General features: G+C 35.6%; 1 protein-coding gene across 1 annotated transcript in view; it reads right to left on the bottom strand.

The window, feature by feature from the left end:
* The window catches only part of ptpdc1a (protein tyrosine phosphatase domain containing 1a), a 48,560-nt gene extending 29,643 nt beyond the window's left edge, over window positions 1-18,917 (bottom strand). The window contains exons 1-4 of the mRNA XM_058790869.1: window positions 18,901-18,917; window positions 18,457-18,495; window positions 16,752-16,965; window positions 10,482-10,586 (exon numbers count right to left, since the gene is read on the bottom strand). The gene's annotated coding sequence lies outside the window, so the exon portion shown is untranslated. The remainder of the gene's footprint in view (window positions 1-10,481; window positions 10,587-16,751; window positions 16,966-18,456; window positions 18,496-18,900) is intronic.
* Window positions 18,918-23,251: the final 4,334 nt, after the last annotated feature.

Raw genomic sequence — 23,251 nt, 5'->3', positions numbered from 1 at the left:
TATCTTTTCATAAGCTCTACTTCAAATTTGTCAAACTGCATCATTGTTTAACTATGTGCCAGTCAAACGCAGGCGTGCCAGATGGTTGCCTCTCCCCTAACCTTGCCCTTGGCGGTTTCAGTCATACCAAATTTCAAGAGTGAAGTCGGGTCCATTGACTTGCTTTTTCACACCCTTTTTTCATTTGCTTCTGTCACAGTCTGCCAGTGGAAAGGTGTAACGCCATTCACCGAAGCTGACAGGACAGATGGAAAAAAGCGCTTTCAAATAGATGCACATAAGTTATGACTGTTAAAAAAGTATAATTGCTGAATTGTTTAACATAGTATTTTCTCACAGGGGTCAAAGTTATGGAAACTGTTAATGACATATTGCACTGAAACCAAGACGATGGAAAGTCAGAGAAATTTGTCACCATTTCATTAAGAGACATAGAGGACCTACCGCAGATGTGTGTGCTTTCAGAAGGGTTGTGATATGTTCCACAAAAAGGTGTTAACTTCATGCAGTTATATGCTCTAAAAGTTCTTTATTGGCTTTTCCACAAAGAGCCTTTAACATCCATGGAACATTTCCATTGCACAAAAGGTTCTTCAGATTATTAAAATGTCCTTCACACTAAGAAAAATGGTTCTTTCACTGAAAGATTTTTCAAAAAGGTTCTTCCATGGCATCACTACGAAAAGCCCATTTTAGAACCTTAATTTTTAATAGTGTAGGAACAAATTTAGAGCATAGAATTAGAAATGAAATAGTGAAATGCAATTGACCAAAAAAAAAAAAAAAAACACTTTTACTGAGAGGCGTTTTCCCAGATGAGAGTAGGAGTCAAGAATGTTAATGTGTTTAAGACAATCAACTGAAGATTAAGCCTGATAGCAATTGCAGATCTTTGTTTTGACAAGTGGAAAAAAAGTCCCCAAAATTATATTTACAGCAGGCGAGTATCTTTTTACTACATGGTGGATGAGGTTTGAATCAATTTAGCTGTCTTTGATTCTTTTCTTTTTCTTCTTTTTTGAGTGGGTCTTTCACCTTGTGCTAGTCAAAAAGTAACAAATGAGGTCTTGGCTGATCCATTTTCGAAGTGTGCTGGCCGTGAACACGGACTGTGGCTGAATATCATGAGTGAAGGTCCAGATGGTGCTATCAGTGTCTCTGCTTCAAATCTAAACAGGTTGACATTTTGCAGGTGCTGGAAAACACTGGGATCAAGCGCAACTTCCTCCATGGTTTATAGAAGGAGACAAAGGTCAAGGCCTCCCAACACTGTCTGATCAGTCCCATCATTCTCTGTAAATTCTCCAAGCGTGGCATGATACTGAGGACCTAGTGCTTGATAATGTGCAGTTGCAGCTAGAGACTCATTGATCATTGACTTAAAAGAACTTTTGTGTATAAGTCAACTCCCCCCTACAACATGGCTGAGTTTTTTTTTTTTTTTTGTCCCCTAAGAAGGCAGTTCCTTTAAAAAGCTGAGCCTAATCATCAGTACCAAAATAAACCAATAAAAGAAATATTACATTACACATAAAAAATAAACATAAATGTGTTTAAATATAAAAAACAAAAATACATAAATACATAAATATTGTGATATAAGTGCACGTAAAATCATATGAAATGAGAAAGTGTCTGCATTTATCTGCCAAGGCTGCATTTATAGGATCAAAAATACAGTAAAAACAGTAATATTGTGAAATCTTACTACAATTTAAAATAAGAAAATATCGTTCTAATATGCTGAAAGATTTTTTTGTTATTGTTTTTATTAACAGTTGTGCTGCTTAATATTTTTGTGGAAACTTTAAAGCTGTGATGTTTTTAAGGATTATTTGATGAGTAGAATGTTAAAAAGAATAGTATTTATTTAAAATAGAAAATGAAACATGTTTATACTGTCACTTTTGATCAATTTAAAGTGTAATTTAGTTAAAGTGTAATTTAGTGTAACATACTATTTTATATATATATATATATATATATATATATATATATATATATATATATATATATATATATATATATATATATATATATATATATATAAAATAGTATGTTGCCTGTTGATCAGTCTTTTAACCATAAATCATCTTTACATCAAATGGAACCAGAGCATGAATCTAAACGAAACCCAAACACAGAGAGGGGACTTTGCCTCCTCCTCAATGTCCCCCACACCGCACTGACGCAGCCCCTCCTTTCAGAGGTACAGAGGTGAAGTAACAGCAATTGCATGCGCTGGAGTGCTGAAAGGCTCAACCTCTGCGCCCTTCTTCTGTCACGCTGAAATTAATAACCGTTGATTTGTATTTAATGCTCAATTTCCTCTCTATTATTACAGGCAGTGTAGCGATGGGCTTGGTTTGAGACAGAGTTCACATGACAGCCTTTCTCTTTTCCTCTCTCTTTTCTTTCACCCACTCTGGCTCTTTTTCTGCAGCATGCCAAATGGCTTGCACAAATGTTGCATGCATGTCAAACAACATCTCATTACGGAGTCACTTTTGGGGCTGTTAGTGCGTGCATGGAAAAATGGGAGAGTGTGTTTTGGGTTTAGTGTTCAGACTTTAAAACAGGAATGAAATATGTCCCTTACACTGCTCAAAATACACTTATGACGTTCAGTTGAGAGAAGCGTGAACATTTTGGATGATATCTTAGGCTTTGCGCCCACAGCGGAGGGGAAGTCGTGGGCATTGTGTCTCAGGTCAACAAAACAAAGAGAATCATTACAAGAGTCATTACAAAATCTCACTGAAATACAAAGCGATGTTGTTTTATGGAGAGAAATGCCCTCATTTTTCTTTGGATGTTCTCAGAGTTAATGTTTATTCAAATTGGGTGAAACATCACACCTCAAACTATTAAAGGGCCATTCAAGTTTTGTTCTGCATCATGTACTTTAGTTGGATTTTTATGGTGTCATTTGTCAAACTTCGTACCTTTCAGTAACACATTTGTCAAAATTTATCAAAGTCAAAATGAAAAAAGATTTCAAACACATGTAGTCTTACTACTCGCGCTAAAGAAAACAGGGGAAAATGACACATTGTTTAATCAGGCATAACGTATTAAAGTGATGTTGACTGTGATACAGCATTACAAAAATCACTGAGAATTTGGAAAACCCCGTCAGTCATCTTTTAGCCATTATACGTGGATTCAAATGTGTTTATTTTTATTTCGCTATATTTAAATAGCCAAGTAGCAAACCACACTTGAATATCTGGCATAGATCATCTTTAATTACTGTCTAGTCTTACTAATGGTTTAACAGATAGCATTCAGAAGACAACATTCACAAGTTCATTCTTTACTCATTGACCTCTGAGTAATCAGTGACTCAGGCCTTTTAAAAACAAGCAGAGCATGAGAAACCAGTCATGACTTATTTGTATTCACAATTTTAAACCACAAAAGGGTTAAGTCATGAGCTACCATCATTTGCCTTTGTGTAAGGCACATGACCTGAAGTTGTTTCTACAGTAGACTGTCCCTGCAGTACAAATCTTCTTTCCACATAAGTTGTACATCAAGGGTAATCTTGAAGACGTACAAAATATTTTCGAGAATGTTGTTCATAGAACTATAGCTCTTTGTTAAGTTTACAGTTTAACACATATCCTCTTTATTTTTCTCCATGTTCTAATAGATATATAATAGATTATTTTAGAGTATACTGTCAAATGCATATTTTTATTTATGCATTAATATAAAAATGATGGAATAATAAGGATGAAAAATGGTATTTTGTTGGTGAACAGATTGAAGTGGTTAATTGTTACAAATATTTGGGTATGTGGTTAACAGCAAAATTGTCACGGTGGAAAACCCGACAACTTTTAGCAAGCCAAGGCAAGAAAGCAATGCTTTCCTTGCTAAGGTTTGTTCGTAAACCTAAAATCAACTGCAATCAATCCCTGTATTTGTTTGATCGCATGGTTGCACCTATACTTTATTATGGATATACATTGGAGTGTATTGAAAATGTTCAGGTATCTTTTTGTAAAAAACTCATGTGTATCAGTACAAGTGTGAGCAATGTCGCTGTCTTGGGTAATTTGGGTAGATTTGTATTGTCCACTTCTTATATGAAAAGATGTATCATGTATTGGATAAAACTAGTGTCTATGTCTAATTATCGTTATCCAAGAAAATGTTATATGCTTTTTCAATTAGATGAAGTATATGTAGAAAAACATGGGTTACTTGTATTAGAGTTCTGCTGTACTTTTATGGTTTTTCTAGTGCCTGGGAGGCTCAAAGTGTAGGTGATATAAGAACATTTACAGCTATTCTTAACCAACGACTGAAAGAAAAAGCACACGAGGCATGGTATACATCAGTTTTGGAAAATAATAAGTTAAATATATAATCACAATGCAAGTCGTCTTTGATACATGCAACTGGTACGATTATTGTTCCTTTTTAGATGTTCATCATCTTGCTATAAAAAAGTAATACAATAACTACAGATTCTCTCTGCCATTGGTGCAAGTTAACATAAAATATTTCTGTGATAGAATATGAGAAGCATTTTTTGTATGATTGCTCCTTGTATGAGGATTTGCGTAAAAAATACTTCTGAGATCTTGTTGTTGTTGGTGATGTTTGTATTGATGTGTCAAGTGTTTGTGATTTGGGGTATGCATGGAGTTTGGCATTGTATATATATATATCATGGAATGAAGAAAAGATTATCTGCTATGTCATTATGATTTTGTGGAACTATGGGCCGAGAGGCCATGTATTCCTGGAATCAATTTGAAACTGAAACTAATATACACACACACACATCAGAATCAGAAACAGAATTAGCTTTATTGCCAGGTATGTTTGCACATACGAGGAATTTGTTTTGGTGACAGAAGCTCCACAGTGCGACAGAATGACAGTGACAAGACAAGACACAGATAATAAAAATAATAATATACAAATATACAAAATAGACAATGTGCAAAATAGCACAAACACAATATACAAAATAGACAATTTAGTATGTACAGGTATGGTAGGTGCAAATTTGAAATGTAATAAGTATGTGTGTTAAATAAATAAATGTATATAGTGTTGTGTGTTTCATGTTTATTGTTAAGTGTTCATGAGATGGATTGCCTGATTATTACCTGATATATTAATATGTATTTCCAGTGTATATAATTTTTATTGGATATTTAAACTAAATGAGCTGCACCATGACTGAGACTGCTGCTTCCTTATATAGTAAAAAAATATTATATATAGAAATACATTTATTTCATACTAACTATAGTTTAAACCTATAACATAGCCTATTTACTGGCATATTGCTCAAGACCTACTGATATAAAAATCATAATTAAACTTTATTTGGAGTATCACTTGTGCACAATCCACATTTCTTAATATTAAGCCTTAAAAGTGTTTTAATATCACTGTTGATATATGACCGTTGGATATTATTCAATGATCTATTGAATAATGTCTTTAAATGCAAGATATTTAAAGTGCACCTAAAGTATACTTGCAATAGTTCTACTTAAGCACAATCAAATATACTTCAGTATATCTTTAGTTGGTCTTCTGCATTACTTCCACACAATTAAAGTGCATTAAGCACAAAATGAGTTGTTCCAATTTAGCAGACATTATGTATACCAGTTTAGTATAGAAAAAGTACAATTGCAGGGTATTTTTATTAAGCACATAAATATGTAAATGTATTTGTAGTACACCTAGCATGAAATAATGTAAAGTGTAAAGAAATTCCATAAAATTTACGGTATAAAACCGGCAGCTGTGGTTGCCGGAATTCCACTGTAAAAAATACGGTAGCAACATTTCAGGTTTTACGGTTTTTACTTAAATTTACAATTAAATACCATAATTTCATTAACTGATAAAATGTTAATATACCAACCTATAGAAGTACTGAAATCTGTTTTGTACCTTTGAAATACACTGATAACCACCAAATGCAGGTGGTGATGAGAAAGTCACATGACAAACCAAAGTAAATAATAACATATATAGAAGGTGCACACTGAAATATGCAATAAACATTAATTTAACAACATTAGATGTAACAAACAACCCTAATAAACATAACCGATAAGAAAAAACTAAGAAGAATCATTCAATTTGAAATGCAACGCAGGGAATTCTGGGAACATCAATTTACGGGTTTTCCCTGTAAATTTTACTTTTTTTTTTTTAATTTCCAAAAACGGTATTTCATCGTAAAATTGTCTGGAATGTCTACTACAGTTTTTCACCGTATATATTAGAGGAACTTACCGTAATCCATTTAACAGGTTTTTACTGTAGCATTTTCACAGTTTTTTACTGTTAAAATCACGGTCATTTTTTACAGTGTAGGTATTTCTAATTTTAGTATATTTATTTTTCACTATAGGTCTGCTATGTATTTCCATATCCTCACACTTAGATCACGTCCTAAATTTGTATTTCAAGATACCCAGTATTAATGTAAATATACTTTTTTTTAAACAAATAAATAAATAGGAAAGAGTATGTTTTAGGCTATACTATATAAATATTATAGTATGGGTTGCTTGCTGATGAAGTTGCTTTGCAGGGCCATGAATAATAATAATAATAATAATAACAACAACAACATTTTTTGTGTGTTCCAGGTGCATTTTCTGTGTACATCTTAGAACTGTATATTTATTCCATATGGACACCTCTAATAACAAATTACTCTTAATTGTAAACATTATATTTCGTTACAGCTCCTTTGAAAAGTGCTATACAAATAAATGTGAAGTGAATTGAATAATACCAGTTTTATTGGATAACTAAAATAAATTAGCCACGTCATGTCAAAAACTTACTATTTGCTCTTCAAACAACATATTTTCACACTTACATCATGCCCTAAATTTTAAGCTATTGTAAATAATCTACAAGTGTGAAAAGACATACTTTACGCCTCAGTCATCTTTTTGTAGCACACTGCAAGCGCTGATTAACATTATGAACAGCATGAACTGAAGTGGCAAATGATATTAGAGTTGCCATTCAAAGGCATCAGTGTCTGATGCTTTCCTTTCTCTCGGCCTCTAAAACCCATATGCCCTCTTCCTCAACTCCTGCCCTGACTTTAACAGCCTAATTAAATTCTCTCAAGTGCATTCCTATTTATTTATTTATTTTTTTTCCATTCTTTCTTTATTCCCTGTACCTGTTAACACCTGACACATTACGGCAATTCCCAACTGTCACTATTATTCTCTCATCTTGTAGCCTGACTGTTTCAATTACGCCACAAACAAATGCTTTGTTTGTCTTTCATTAACATCAGATCAGTCATCCAGCCACGATTCACCCGTAAACCGAGGCACTAAAGCATGTTCCATCTTATCCTTTCCTGTTTGAGAAAATTTCTTTGTGGCATTCCAGAGTGACAGGCCCTGGGATGCAGATTGGGACTTTTCATTATTCCTCTTGTCAGGTTCCCCACCTGTGGCAGTCACAACACAGTCTATCCTCCCTCCATCTCCCTGACAAAACGCTCCCTTTTGTTTTGACAGATGATCCTCAAAACAGCTGCTGCGAGCGAACGAGTTAACATCAGCAAGGAAGAAAAAGAGACTAGCAAAAGCCATCTCATAAAGACTGTTGAAAAACTGACTGGCACAGTTATAGCATAATCCATTAAGAGCTCCAAAATAAAAGGTGATGCAAGCCAGTTTGTCAACGAGTGTCTAAATGGCTTGTGGTGAACAGTGATGTAATTGAATAAGCTCCAGAGTATGTGTGAGTGATAGACCTATGCTTTGACTTGTAGTTCTGGAAAAGCGGTTTGCATCGACAAATACAGAATTCATTGCACACAAAAACAACGAAGATATACAGAAAACACTTTGGTAATGGTACCATCTTTTCTATAACTTTCAATGCTTTTTGGGGTGGTGGTGATGTTGGGGGAAAACTGTAGCTTGTCAAACTACGAGCTAATGAAATCATGTAATTTAACTACCGTCAAACAGCATTATTATTGTTAACTAAAATATTTTTGGTAAATAAAATAAAGCTAAAATGAAAAAAAAAAGTCTGTGTACTACTAAAACTACTACTAAAATAAAAATAACTTAAAAAAAAAAATGACAACAGCAAAAAACTAAATTTATACTTAAAGTAAAATTTAAATGAAAACTGAAAATATAAAAATAAAAGCTAGTTCAGAATCTTAATAAATACTATAATCGTATATAAATAATATTAGAATAACATTGCACTTAAGCTAGCTGATCGAAAAGGTATATTTTGAGGGATGACTATTTTTTAAACATAAAACTCTAATGATTATGCATTGTTTTTGCAATCAAAACAAAATCAAAGCAATAATTACAGGCACAAAACAATATGGCACAGTGAGGTTTACACCATTAGAAAAAAAAAACTAAAAACACTGTGATAAACAGTAATTTAACTAAATATTTTTCTACAAAAAAAGGACTTGATAAATAACTTGTACATTTAAATCTTTCCAATCTTGACTTAATCTCTCATGTATAGGTTTGGGAAGTTTAATTTATTGGTTCATTCAGAGAGCTATTTAAGTAAACATTTTGGGAGAGCGTCTTTTTGATTATTACCTCAGTTTGCTCTGGTTGCAAATCCGTGCATGCAATACAATAACAAAAACAGCAATGTAGCATTTATGCTACACCACCAGTCATTGGAAAGAGTAGCTAGAAAATCTATGCTATTTAAAAAGAACTGAGCTACTCTCACACTGCTGAAAAAAAAAAGAAAAAAAGACGCTTTCAGCATTGCTTTTAGTTACTCGCCGAAGCTGGCGATGTGTGCATTGTGAACTGTATGATGACTTTAATTGCAGGGATGTTGCAATAGTACAAGACATCTGGAAAGGGCATTATGCAACAATCTGCTTCCTGCCCAAAAGGACAGGAGCTTTTCTAAATTGAAGCATATACTTGACAGGATATCATGCGGCAAATGACAGTACTTTCCTAAATGATGTGTTCCATTACACAGTGATGGGGCTAAACGCCTCTTGGCAAATAAGAGTGTCGTGTGAGAGTAATTTTAGAAACTGCACTAATAGCTGTTCTTGCTTTTGATAGCTGTTAGGCAAATGCCAATGTCATTCCAAATCCCTCAAGTTTCTAAATTTGATGATTAGTTTCCTTTTACACAACCTAAGTCATAACCTGCTTGTGTCAGATTAAGGTCAACCAGGAAATGGAATAAATATTACAGAGTGCTTTCTGTTTCTAAGGTGCACCCTTATACTATAGAGTTAATTGGTACATCTTTTATACAAGTAATTACTTACTGACCATTAAAAAATATGTTCTATGTAGTATGAATGTAAATAAGTGTCAGATGTACACTTTTTGCCTACTGTTTTATGAATACTATGAATTCACATAGTGTTTTATATAGTAGAGAAGTATCCCATTTCGGATGCGTCCTAAATGTATTTTAATACATTTATTACTGTTGATTTATTAAAATAATTGCATGGGTAACTGAAAACGGTAGCTTTAGCACAATGCTGCATTCATGTTGCTGCATGTTAGAAACCTAAAACTATTACCACATTGACTACTGCAACATAAACAAAGCATCCCTTAAAAATAATAAAACGTATGTTGCATTGTTTCAAATAGGACTAATAACATTGCATGGACCTGTCAAAGCTAAATATCTCTTAAGTCCTTATGGTTCTGCAGAGCCACTTCATGTATTAGTCGCACAGTCACAATGTAGAGATCTGCGTCATGTGGGCAGCCATGTTGAGATCACATGACCAGCCGAATACTAAAAAAAAAATTGCATTGGCAACTAAAAAAATATTAGCTTTAGCACAATGCTGTATTCACGTGGCTATGCAAGTCAACAGCCTAAAACGATTACCACATCGACTACTGCAACATAAACAAAGCAAAAAAAATTAAACACACAGCTTCAAATGTAGTCCAAAAACATTTCACTGTATTCTCACTCTGTCTGTCAAATCTAAGAATCTCTTAAGTCCTTAAGGCTCTGAAGAGCCACTTCATGTTTGTTTAGTCGCACAGTCATTCGTAGGGGCTCATAGAGAGGGTGGACTGCAGAGCCATGGAGAGCAACTTTTGAAGGTCATCAGTCACATGCAAAAGTCCATCTAAGAGGAACGTACCAAGTGCAAAAAACATGAAAGTAGTAAGCCAAATCGAAAGGGACTCTCCAGTCAAACCATGCCAACTATCGCAGTCTATATTCGTGCAATATTCAAACCACGGGCATGTTTTAGGAGTGTTCTCAGTTGAGATGAGCCAAGCTATCAAAACAAATGTAACCACTCCTTCATTAGGTGAGGTCTCTGGCATAGTGTTGTTTGAGCAGAGTGGTTACGAGGGTACATTGAGTTTTGTTGCTTGAGTGACGTGACCTTTTGTTGGCCCTCTCTCACAGAGGATACAGTGATTAAGTAATCACCTGTGTACACAACCTTTCCTCACCTTTCCTTCCAGGCACTCTGTCAGAGATGAAGGGATGACACAGCCTGCTTTCACACACCCCCTCGGCCTTCTCCAGAGGACACGGATTAACACCGCCGACGAATGCTGATGGCAAAAATGTCTTTAGTGCTTTCAGGCAGAGTGCAAGACTAATAATTTCACAACTGTGCGTGCAGGAAATGGTGAAGAGTTAAGCTTTTAATGCACCACGGTACATCATTCCGATTAAAATAAATGCCTTATTGTACTTCAGCGCTCTACTGTTTGTCTTGCACACTATTGGTAATGAAATACCCACATTTAACTACATGACAAGTATTTAGCTAGTTTGTGTGTGTTTAGAAGGCTAGACAGATGGAAATCTTCTGTCTGAAACATTATTACATTTTACACTTACAGTCAGAAGTAGAAACACCTACTAGACACATCTACACCTACCATTTTTATCATTACTATTTCCCACATTTTAGAATAAAGTCAACAAAATTATTAAATATCACAAATGAAAGTATGGTAAGTATGTACCAACAACTAAAACAACTAAAAAAAACAAAAAAACTTTCTAGCAGCTTTAAAGACGCCACCCTGGACAACCTCAATCTTTATTCCTAGACACTTATTGGATGTTTTTTCTTCACTTTCTAGGTCAGTTTATTTACCCATATGTGTTTGAAAGTCTCTTATGCCAATTTTGTGAAAATATTACTACAATTCAAAATACCTATTTTCCATTTGATTACATTTGAAAATGTAAGTTATTCCTGTGATGGCAATGCTGAATTTTTAGCAGTCATTACTTTACTCTTCTGTGTCACATGATCCTTCAGTAATCTTTCTAATATGCTGAATTGCTGCTCAAAAAACAAACTTATTTTTAAACTTATTTTTAGGCTATACATTTATTTTGGGATTTTTTTGATCATTAGAAAAGGTCAAAAGAACAATTTATTTGAACTATCTGAAAAAAAATGAAATTATTAGATTTTTTTACGGTTCTACTGTCACTTTTGATCAATTTAATTAATTAAATTTAATGCACCTTTGCTAAAAAAAAAATGAAAAGAAAGAACGTATGAATAAAAATAACTCTTTCCAACCCCAAACGTTTGAATGGCAGAGTGCATATTCAGCCTGAAACATAATTTCTGTCAAGTGTGTCCAATTTTTTGACTGGTAATGTACATATAGGTATATAATTGAATTCTTTTTTTTTTTTTGGTGACCAAAAAAATCCACAGAACAAACTGTACATTGCATTAAAAAAAGGGATACTTTCCTTTGGGAAAAATGGTACTGAGGACATATTTTCCAATTATTAGGTCATTCACTGTGCCCAGCTTATTTTTTTACTCTGTGTCCATTTGGCAGTAAAAACAGTCATTAGGCCAACAGAAAATGACGTGTCCTTGTCGAGGTTACAAACATTATTTGAACTGCGGTGTCTAGGGAGGTCATTACAGTCATGCTCATTTAATTGTGGGCTCTGTATGTCACTTTTTGCACACTGTAAATCCAACATTACCAGCTTACTCAAATTCACTCTATTACATCAAATTTAAAACCATTTAAGTCAGTTTTTCAATATGCCACGTGCAATTAGGATATTCGACAGATCCAACTGTGTGATTGGCTTCGTCTACCTTTTGTGTCACGGGCCAATTTTTACGAATATCTCAAAAAATACGGCAAAATTTAGGCCTAATAAAAGTCCAGCTGTAACTCCTGTGTGTTGGACTGTGACTCTTTTCATTTCAACAAGCGCTGTGATGGATGCTAGTTTAAATTTCTTTAACGCTGGAAATGAGCTTTCGTTCTCGTTGCGTCAGTCGCAAAGTCACTATTGTGTCGTCTCCGGCCCAAAAGAAAACATTATCACAGCGCGCTTGCTGGTTCACCTTTACTGCACCTCTACCTCGCCACCTCCCAACGAGCTGCCAAACTAATAGAAAGAGTGCAGCGGTTCGACAGGTCTACCTCTGTAGCCTGATACGGCACAGGCTTGTCCGAGCTCTCCCAATTGATTCAGTGGCACGCTCCTTGTTTAAAAAGGAGCATGACGCTGGGGGGGTAAGAAGACTTTTAGTTCATTCATTAATCACAGAAGTAAACAGCCCATCCAGTGACACCTGGTGAGGTTAATGCTCGGGACCCTGGAGTAATCACCACCTCCCCCACGCACCGTCTCGCAGAGCCACTCACATGAAAGCTTGTGATTATAGAGGAAATGGGAATTAGCAGAAACATTTCGGAAAGGCGGTCTCCAGTCCGTTTGGTAGCGAAGGATGGATCGGCGGGAAAAACGGAGAGGCTGTGGGCTGATTGGAGCATTCCCTTGAGGGGAGAGGCAAGGGGCCAAAGGTCGAGCCTACACCAAATTAGTAGTGTCTGTTATTCGAAACCAAAATAAAGCAGGAGCAGAAGTAAGCGATTTCCCCCCCTCCGATGCTGGAGTGCTTTCTGGGCTCTTTCTTGAAAATTACCGAGAGGCCACATCGCAATTAGTGGTTTGTTTCTTTTAGACTGAAATATGGCCATAATTCATAGCTTTCAAATCATTTCATTGGAAAGATGTATTGGCTTGCTGGGCTGAAGAAGTAATTGTAACACATGATATGGCAATTTGTTACCCAGGCAGCAAGTACACAAGGTATTTGCATAGCGTCGCATAAAATGTGGGAGAGCATATAATTCGTTTCCAGTATGGTGTGTAACAAAAAACGGCCTGCAAAAGTTATTACACCTCTTTCATTAAAGAAGTATGAGGCACTAAACTTTGCTATACAGCTCGGCTTGTAATGGCTCCAGTAAGTGTCTCAAGTGTCAAAATATGCTTGGACTTACAGTACATTTCCAGGTTTTTTCCTGTACCTAACCGAACGTGACCGCCGGCCAAGTGAAAGCCAAGGTCGCTCGATATTTTGCTGGAATATACAAACACGATCTGCTGTTTAGAGCCTGTTTGGGACATCGACCGTGAAAAATTACTCTCACGTGTGAGTGATAAATGTTGAAATGCACAGCGTGCCAGGGCTTTGTTTAACTGAGATTTTAAGGGCTAATCCGTTTGACATGAATCATTAAGTTCTCGATGCAATAATATTACAGTGTCCACGCAACGTTCCAAAAGCGTGTTTCGATTCACAACAGCCTTGCCTTTGCCAGAATGTTGCCTTCACAGGCTTTTGCCAATGAGAAACCAGAGCATCCGCTTTCCAAAGCATGAATAAGGACTCCTGCTCCAATGCTGCCTGTTCCTCATTATGGCTTGTAGTGTAACTTAGGAATCAAATATAGAGCACGTTTCCATCTCTATTACATATTAATCTTTACTTTGAGAGAAATCAATCCAATTTCAAATTTGATTGCAAATGCAGAGGCATAACCAAAGATGTGCTTGTTTCATCTGCAACAGTCACCGTAGAAACAGTATGTTAGACTCGCGAAATCATTCTAGTTTACTAAAGCCTAAAACCCAGACTTGGAGTGGAGGAAACTCACCAAATATATAAATGTGTGAACATTAAAATACTGATATTTTTGGATTTTTACCTGTATACTGTCTTCACTAAGAAAAAGAACTGTTTTAAGATACAAAACAATCCTTCTACTAATAAGACCAACACTACAACATTACAGTAATTTTTATACTGTAATCTTCTGAGGCGATTTTCACTACAATTAATAACTAATAAAAGCTGCATCTGTATCGAAGATGTTTTTTTGATGATTTTTTTTAATGATAACATTAAAAATGACCTATAGTGAACTACAAGGTTGTTAATCAATGGTATATGGTGAAAAACTACATTCCCTCTGATTCTGCAAGGAAATCCAGCAATCAAAGAATCAAAACAAGCAAATTAAAACAAAATGTCACCTTAATTAACACCCACCCACTCGTTTGAAGCACTGTTAATGGCATAATGGTGCTAGTCTTCCAACTACATAAAAAAATCGTATATAAATGCATATTGCAATAAACAAACTACAGTGGTTGTATAAATAAAGTCAACATCTTTAAATCAGTATATTTATATTATATCATTCATAATGCTTCATGGGAATGCAGTACACTCCCTCAATAAAGCTGTATAAAGTACACAGTCTTGTACTTTTGTGTTTTTGCCCAATTAAAAATTTTGTTTTGCTGTAAATCAAAATTTATGTTGTAATTCACTTTGTAGCTGATTGGTTTGGTTTATGACTTATAACTCGCTAAAGAAGAAAAGGAACATGATAAATACTTCCGGGACTAAGGCCACTGAAAAAATGGGTGGGAACTGTTGCATTCCATAAGGAAATATCAGGCCGCTGATCAGAATCAGAATCAGAATCGAGTATTCCAAAAAGAACCTGTAAGCAATGAAATCGTCTCTTTGAAAGATTTGCCAGCGTTGCCTATACTGCACATCTGCCTGGCTGCATCCCGAGCAGTGATAAATAGCAAACTACACTTAACGTCCTCAACAGAAATTCACTGAGGGTTTTTATGTGAAAGTTTACAAGTGCTCTGCAATAAATGAAGCCGCAGGAGCACTTTAAATGACAGAAGAAGTGGATTTAAACATCTGCTCTGCAATACAGATTCCTGAATGCGGCGGAATGAGGGCTGCTCGCTCATCTAACACAGTCATTTCGGTATGGCTGGATCTGGCCTAGTCAATGAAGACTACACATTCATAAGAGTTACATTACAGGAATTGCATTAGCGGAATGTCATAGAAACTAATTTACACTTTAAACCTGCACTGTGTCTGGCAGCTGTAAGATGTTTGGAGAGGGAATGTTTTGCCAAGAGCTCCTGGCAAAAATGACTGTACTCCAGAATCATTTTAAAATATTTAACAGCACAGAAAATTCATGCTGTAAATAAACCTGAGGGTCGGTGTGAATGAATACAGCTCAATTAAGCCAAAAATAAAACATTTCAATTGGTAACACATAACACATTAAGTATCATGACAACAGGCAGTGATTCTTTATGCATTTCTTATTCTAGGTGAATATAAAAACTGTTGTTGCTTCATGTTTCTTCATAATACATGTCAATTTACACTTGGAATGCTAAAAATGATTAGTATATGCATAAATTAACATTCTGTAAAAGTACTGTTATGACCCATAATATCTAATGTTAAGTAATTGAACTTTACTGTAAAGTGCACTTGTGAGCTAGTTTGTTTTTAATAGTTTTCTGTCTAAATAATTCATTTCAAACCTTAAAAAAAATATAAAATAGAAATGATGACATAAATACTAGGGCTAGGTTGAAATAATCAGGATTAATCTCATGATCTTTGTCAGGAAATAAAACTAAATATCAGCGTAAGCTTCGTCAATTTGAGTCGTATGACCTGTGGGTGATATTTCATTCTAGTTGAGCCTCGATGCTAATTAATTTCCTCCACACCAAGACTGCAAATGACTCTTGTTAAACATCCCATCTGGATTTAATTTATTGATAAATTTGCCATTGATCTCTCTCAGAGAATGTTTCTCAAAGACTGTCCTCTGAACTGTCAAAACTTGTAATTAGAGAAGCTCATGTGTCTTTTAAAAGCTACTCGGTGAGCCTGTTTTTCGCCTGTTTTAATCAAAAGTGAATCACGGTAATAAATAAAATGAATTATAATGCTTAGTGATGCTATGGGAATGGAAATAATCTCTGATGGGTGTTGAAAGAAAATAATACAAAAAATCGTGTTAAGCATTGCTGTAGAGGGATATAACCACAACAGCAAGTACAATGTCACTCACACTTGCTTTATCCACCCTAAAGAACAAGAAAACAGCTCTAAAAAGGTGTTGAGATGAGGACTCGCAGGTACCACGATAAGTTATGTACTAAAATTCAAAGCCAAATATATCGCAGACCAAATTTCCTCCGTCATTCTCTGTGCAGTAATTTTCCACAGCATTGTTAATCTAAATTCATTGTCATTGTTTATTTCATTCCATAACATGGAACAGATTTCATAACAGGTGATTTATTTCATCTAGAAAGTATGCTAAAGCTGGGGTTTTTTCCTGACTTGATGGGAATGTTATTGAGGTATATTTGCTTTATTCACATGGGGAAAATATCTGAATCAATGAGAATGTAATTTTGCTTGACTCTTTGTCCTTTGGTGACTTCGGAGGCCGTAACCTCTCCTTGTCCTCTAGTATTTCTCTCTATTCAAGAAAATCACTGATGGCATCGCTACTCACAGATGAGGTTAAAACAGTTAGCCAGCTATCTGCCTGGCTCATTGAAGAAAGCATACTAACCTTGTACGCCGAATTAGCAAAGGGTTTCTGCATCGATAATCATCAATCTTCCATGGCAGCGGGTGCCTTCGGTGCAGGTCAGAGGCTGCCATGTGCAATCAAGAATGAGCTGGAAGTCTTTGGGGTGCTTGGAGAGACTCTTACCAATCCCAGATGAGAGCTTTACTTTGCCTCGAATTAGCTCATGAGTGTGCTTCCAGCGCATGGCACGCACCTGCAGGGACAAAGGATAGGCCGCAAGTGCGTTTCAAAGCTTTATCAGGAAACAGAGCAGAACTCGTTGATCAGAAAGCAACTATTTTACACAAAGCCTTTTTCAAACACATTTTCTCAACACCATGAAGGTGACACAATGCTTAATCACCATCACCACTGACACGCTCTTGTCTAAACTCTGAGCTAAAGATAAAATACAAGCTTCAAAAAGTTGTAGAGTGAGGTAATTATTTAGAAAGTATATAATGTGACTAATGAGGCGGTTAAAAAGGTAGAATAAAAACATCGCACCTCACCTTTTGAAAAACGAAGTAGCTTATCTTACCAAAGAAAGATACTACGAAAAAAAAAAAAGATCTTGACCTTAAATGGTCTAAAAATGCTATGGAAAGGTTGGAGAAACTTCAGTCACGGTAAATTAAGCATTCTGACAATCACAAAAGACTTCATGTCTGACTTTAAACATCTGCATGCTCCTCAGCTCAAGTTTTCTCACGTGTTTGAAAAGATAAATAAGTCAGAACATGTTAGATGTTAAGGAAAAGCGAACTAAGAAAAAAACTAATTATGTTGTTGTCGTACTTTCGGCACAGCAGATAATATGTCGCTGTCTAGGCATAATTGGTTATTTTCTTTTGATCTAATGTTATCAGTGTTGTGTGTCAGTAAGCCTTGATTTGATTTTGTTTTGTCAGTTAAACGTGTTCCAGACCACGGCATGTTAATCTGATATAGTAGTTGCATTTTCCACGTAACTTTTAATCTGTTTTTTAAAAGATAAAAAAATAATGATAAAAATAAAAGATTTTTTAATAATACCAATATCATTTTTGCATTTTAATAATACTATCGTAAATTATGTTTAACCATTAAACTACTATTTCTCCTAGCTCATACTTTTTAAGGAAATTTACGAACAAAGAAACATTCTGCCAACTGTCTACGTTCTCTTGTGTTAAGAAATGGATCTGTGACCCCCTAACCTCAATAACATTGTACAATAAAGTCATTTTGGTAGGAAATATGTAGCTGAAATGCAATTAGATCCTTATACATCATCTCCAGAGTAAGTTTATCTAAGGGGAGGACAGGGCTTTTGAAACTGCACTCTTGCTGTGGAAATGTCTTCCAAGGGCTGACACCGTGCAGTCAAATAAAGAAAGATGGTGCTTGTGTGGAGCAAATGGCCCATGACCAAGCTTAAACACCAACTGTGGCATAAAACGAGTTGATAAATGTATCATAAATCTCTTAAGACAGAAAACCCAGTGATGTTTCATTCATATTTCACACTTTTTTTTTTTTACCTCGAACACCAAATAGCTGGTTGTTAGCTGACCTGTGCGCCAATTAAAGTAGTTATTGGACATGTTTACTAAAGCCTTTGTGTGCAGAGGTTCCTTTGGAAAGAGTAATTACTCCAGTTCAAGTGTGATCTGGAAAGCATTTGATTAACAAGCTCGATCCCATCCGCTGGAATGAGAGTTACCTTCTGATGCCATGTTCTCCTCGTCGTTCAAAAGCTTTTCTATGGGGTAACCCAAAGGGAATGAAATGCAAACATGCAATTAGAGGGGCAGCGAAGGAATGAACAACACAGAATAAAACAACCCACATTAAAAAAAGAAAAAAGAAAAAAAGAAAAAAGAAACGATTGTAGTACGCAGCAATGCCAGAGGTTATGGTTTTCCCAGGCAATACATCATGCTATTTTGATAAACAGTTGACACTGATTTTCAGTGGAAAGGTTTTTGTTGTGGTTTCATACAAGGTTTTATCAGAGCTACTATGGATCGTGCTGAATTAATCAACGGGATCAGAGTGCTCGTGATGCCAACAAAAAGGAAAAGGCTTCATTATCAAGCGAGGTTGCACTTCTCATAAAAGTCCAATCACATTCACAGAAACTTCAACTGAGTCACAGCATACAGACTTGCCAAGTCGGACTTTCTTAGTGGGTGGTCCTTCCTTTGCTTGATGTGGAAACTGAATTAGCACAGAGCCAGCTTCACCCTCGATCTGGAAACATTTTCTACCTTCCAGAACGCGCTTAATATAGAGACGTAATAAAACACCTTCGGCCTCTGGCATGTTGTTTTACCAAATAACATCTAACTGGCCATTACTCCCCATTAAGGCTAATGGTTAGACTAATTATGATAATTCCATAAAAGGTGCTGTGTTTAGCCCAAACTGTGGACGAACATTAACTTAATGACTACGGCTGACCTCTCTCGAATGCTGCCGGAGTGCATGTCTCTGATAGGCTATTAGTCACTAGCATTTTGCATTATCCTGTTTATGTAAAAGCCCCTGAAGAGCTATACAGTCATAATCGTCTAGAGGGTTATCAGATTGTTGCCAATATCTGTTTCAAAATACAAATGAGGTGGATTTGCCCTCTGAGCTGTGGATCTAGCGATTTCAAGTGATGCTTGAAGAAAAAAAGAAAGGAATATTTACCATGTGTCAACTTGTGTCGTTGTAAATGGCAGACTAAATAGGTGTTAGATAAGACGTTCCAACCTACCTCTTTCACTGGAGATTACGGCGGAAATCCCCTCCACACCCTCAGAGTGGAATCAATACTGGAATGTCAAACACTAAGGCGGCCTAGTCATGGATACCTTCATGTGAAATGACTTGTCTTCCCAAATAGACAACCGTCGGATTCCGCAGGGTATGTTTTGTCTTATTGCCGAGGCAATGGACACACCGCAGCTCATGAAAGAATGCATTAGGGCCGCTTAAATATTTTTCTTTGCCACTTTCGCTGCAAATTCTTTGAGATCCTTTCAGCAATCAGGAAGATTTCCGTAAAAATGTTGTCATTCTGCCTCGGCTAAACGCTGGAGTCGTGGCACTCTGCGGTATTCTGTTTTCATAAGAGCCGCAGTATCGGCTGTTAAAAGTCAGGGCACAGTATTAATTGTATATACGAGCCGCTGGCAGGCATGCATTGCTGCTGATTAACACTGGGTCTGGAACCAAAGCTGTTGTCCCAGGTGCGCTGTGTTTAGAAAGGGACTGTATCCAAAATGAAATACTTTGCAGAGGAAGTCCATCACAGCCCGTGCACTGGCAAGCCAGACCACATTTAACCACATTTAACCACTTTTGGTGTGCCTCCGCTTCCTCAATTGCATTGTTAAAAGAAGATTTTTGGGAGAACGATCAAGGCCAAAAGAAGATTAAGCCAGTTATTAAACGAGGGGTTTTCCTGCCCTGATATAAACGTATTGTACAGGCCAAAACACTCAGAATGGCTTTAAGAATATATAAGAATTATACACGTGTTCGTTTCAGTCCTCTAATCTGATATGTTTAGTTAGTACAACAGCCCCAGGATGCTTTACTGTTTGTATCACTTCGATTGCGTCCAGACCAGACTATGTGAGCGGTGCAGTGTGATTTTGTTGTTATCTCTCATTGCTTTCAGCTGCATGTAAGGAATAGGAAATAAAAATAAAAACAAATAAAAAAAAACAGATCACACTGTAAAAATAAAAATATTTTTTTAATTCATCTTAATTCATCTTTTTGCCAGATTTTTATTGTTTTAAGCATTAAGAAGTTCAAATCCTGTGGAAAAACTCTTTACGTTCAGTTAGATCAAATATAGTTGTAGCCTATTAAAACAAATCTTAATATCTTTTATTACTAACCAGAAAAAGGGCCTGCAATGCTTGATGCTTTGGCTTCGGCTTCCTTTGGAACCATTTTTCATTTTAAGAAAAAAAATTAAAACTAATTTGCTGAATTTTGTTTAAATGCAAGTGACTCAATGTTAATGTAAATATTTCATGCCTAATCATGTTGTTGTACTGAATATTCAGTACCACAGCACACTGCTTGTGTGAAATTGCTTCTTTTAATATGCATCTCAGCTTGGCTCTTTGGTTAATTCAAGGATACATAAAACTTTTATCATAGCTGGCGACCAACCATGAACACTAACATAATAAGCATTATTGCTAATGACTGTGTCTAAGACTCGCGGCCCGCGCAACTTCTCGGTTGCACCATGTGCTGTCTCTGCCTTCAGCAGAGCTGCCAAGATCATGGTAAATGGTGTTGATTAGAACAACGCTGGTACTCTGAGCCAAAGCAGCTGCTTTGATTCTGACTGATTGCTGGATGTAGCAGGGAATTAAATGAAGTATTCACTTGTCAGGGATTGTTTGTCTGACTACATATGTACTACATTATTACTTTTTCTTTATAGCTTCACATCATATCCTTACGGATGTCTAAAGTCATTTTGGCTCTCCAAGTCCAATGTGTGGGAGTCCCGATGTCGCTCACTTTCTTGATAAGGCATTATACTTCGCTGAAAACCATAAAGCTAGATTATCCGACAGCTGTCTGGTTGGTTTGGGAAATACCTCTGTGGAAAAAAATAAATAAATAATTACAATAATAAACAATATTCATTCAACAGTTATAATCTGTAATCAGTTAAAGTTACTGAGAAAAAGTTTGTAATTAAATTATAGTTACTTATGAAAATGTTAACGATTATAAGGGAGGTTACATCTGAATATTTTCACACACACCCACAAACAGATTTGATTGATTTCTTTCCCATTGACTGTTCTAAAATATGAGACACCAATGTTTCAGGAGTTTAGAACAGAGAGAGGACACATACTTATTCAATAACTGTTTTATTTGTTTATGTATATGCTTTATTTTTAATATATTTTTTTTTATCCAAGGCATTGTTAGATGCCAGTGTTTTCTGTCATAGCTACACTGTAAAGAGATTGCTGTAAATTTTACAGTAACTTACTGGCAGCTGGATGCCAGTAAGTTACTGTAAAAATGGTTACAGTATGACTACTGCATTTTCATTTACAGTATTATTACCATATTGTCATTTACAGTATCAGTACTGTAGAGTTTATTTTCATTTAGTTTAAACATTTTGTACCTGTAAAAAACAATCCAATTTACTTACAGCACTGTAATCCATGATTTTTACCCTCAACCCCATAAAAATCACAATAACTCATGAGAATTAGTTCTGATAATATTCTTTAATTGTTGAACATTTTCTTTTTAAAAGTAAAAATTACAAATCTTGACCTCTAGGATGCACAAGCTGAGAAAAGGACATCACTACAGTCCCTGGCCAAAACATACACATACTGAAAAGCACAACAGGCCTTACAAAAAATAAAAATAAAGTAAATAAAATAAGATACAGTAAAAATGAGTTTGTGTTGTTGTGTTAAATTTCAGTAATTTTGCCAGTCAAAGTTGAAAAGCACTCCGATTCAGGCTGATATTTTTTCTTTGCACCCTCTTTCCAGAACTCCATCTGATCTGTGGCTTTCAGTGCATTTGGTGCCACAAAGTTTGATTGTGTGTATCTGCAAGCACAAGAAAAATAAAAAAGCATTTTTTTTCAAAGCAGTGTTTACAGAATTTGCCTCAACTGTCAAACTTGGTGCTGTATGCACTTTGACGTTAATAAAAATGTTACATACTACATCTGAATGCGCCTACAAGGAAGGCACATAATTAGTTGATAATCCATCACATTCAAATTATTAAAGCTACATTTTTTTTTACAATGTATTCTCAATCAGTAGAGCAAAGTGCTAGAATACGAAACTAATGGGTTTGATTCCAGTGGCAGTGCTAGAGTGAGTGGATGTCTGGGGTTTAGCCCAGAGATACACAGGATACACTTCAAATAAAATAGGCTATGCTGAAAAGTTTCATTGGCTAAGTGGCTTTTTTTTTCTTTTCTTTAAGAGACAAGTATAATTAATTATAATTTGCACTTACAATTTTCATAAATAATATTATGAAATGAATGTTTTAAATATAAAATTTAGAACAGAAATATGAAATGACAAAAAAAAAAAAAAAAAAAAATAGAATGATACTTTTAAAAATGATACTAAAATTAGCAGTAGGTGGCAGCAAACCACTACCTTAATGACTGAGTCATCATTTATTCAATCAATTCGTTCAAAACAGCCGATTCATTCATTCAGGAAGGAAGAAATCGCTGATTCAAGGTGTTCAAAAAAGGTAAATTCATTCAGTAATGAAGCACTGCTGAGTGCAGAGATGCACAACATGGTTTCGTTTAGAACAGTTTTCACGGAATAGAGCAAAAAGAAAATATTTTCTCTATGATTTAAATGACTTAATATTAACTTCTTGTTTATTGAATTTTGTTGCCCTGACACTAAGTTTGCCACAGACCGTGCTAAATGCTAACCAATCTGTTCATATAATCGTTCTAAATCCGTATGTGTGTCCTAGAA

Source organism: Onychostoma macrolepis, chromosome 11 (assembly GCF_012432095.1).
Source record: "Onychostoma macrolepis isolate SWU-2019 chromosome 11, ASM1243209v1, whole genome shotgun sequence".
In the NCBI taxonomy this organism is placed as follows: Eukaryota; Metazoa; Chordata; class Actinopteri; order Cypriniformes; family Cyprinidae; genus Onychostoma; species Onychostoma macrolepis.
Note: the sequence above shows the minus strand (reverse complement) of the source record. Positions and strands in the feature narration are given on the sequence as shown.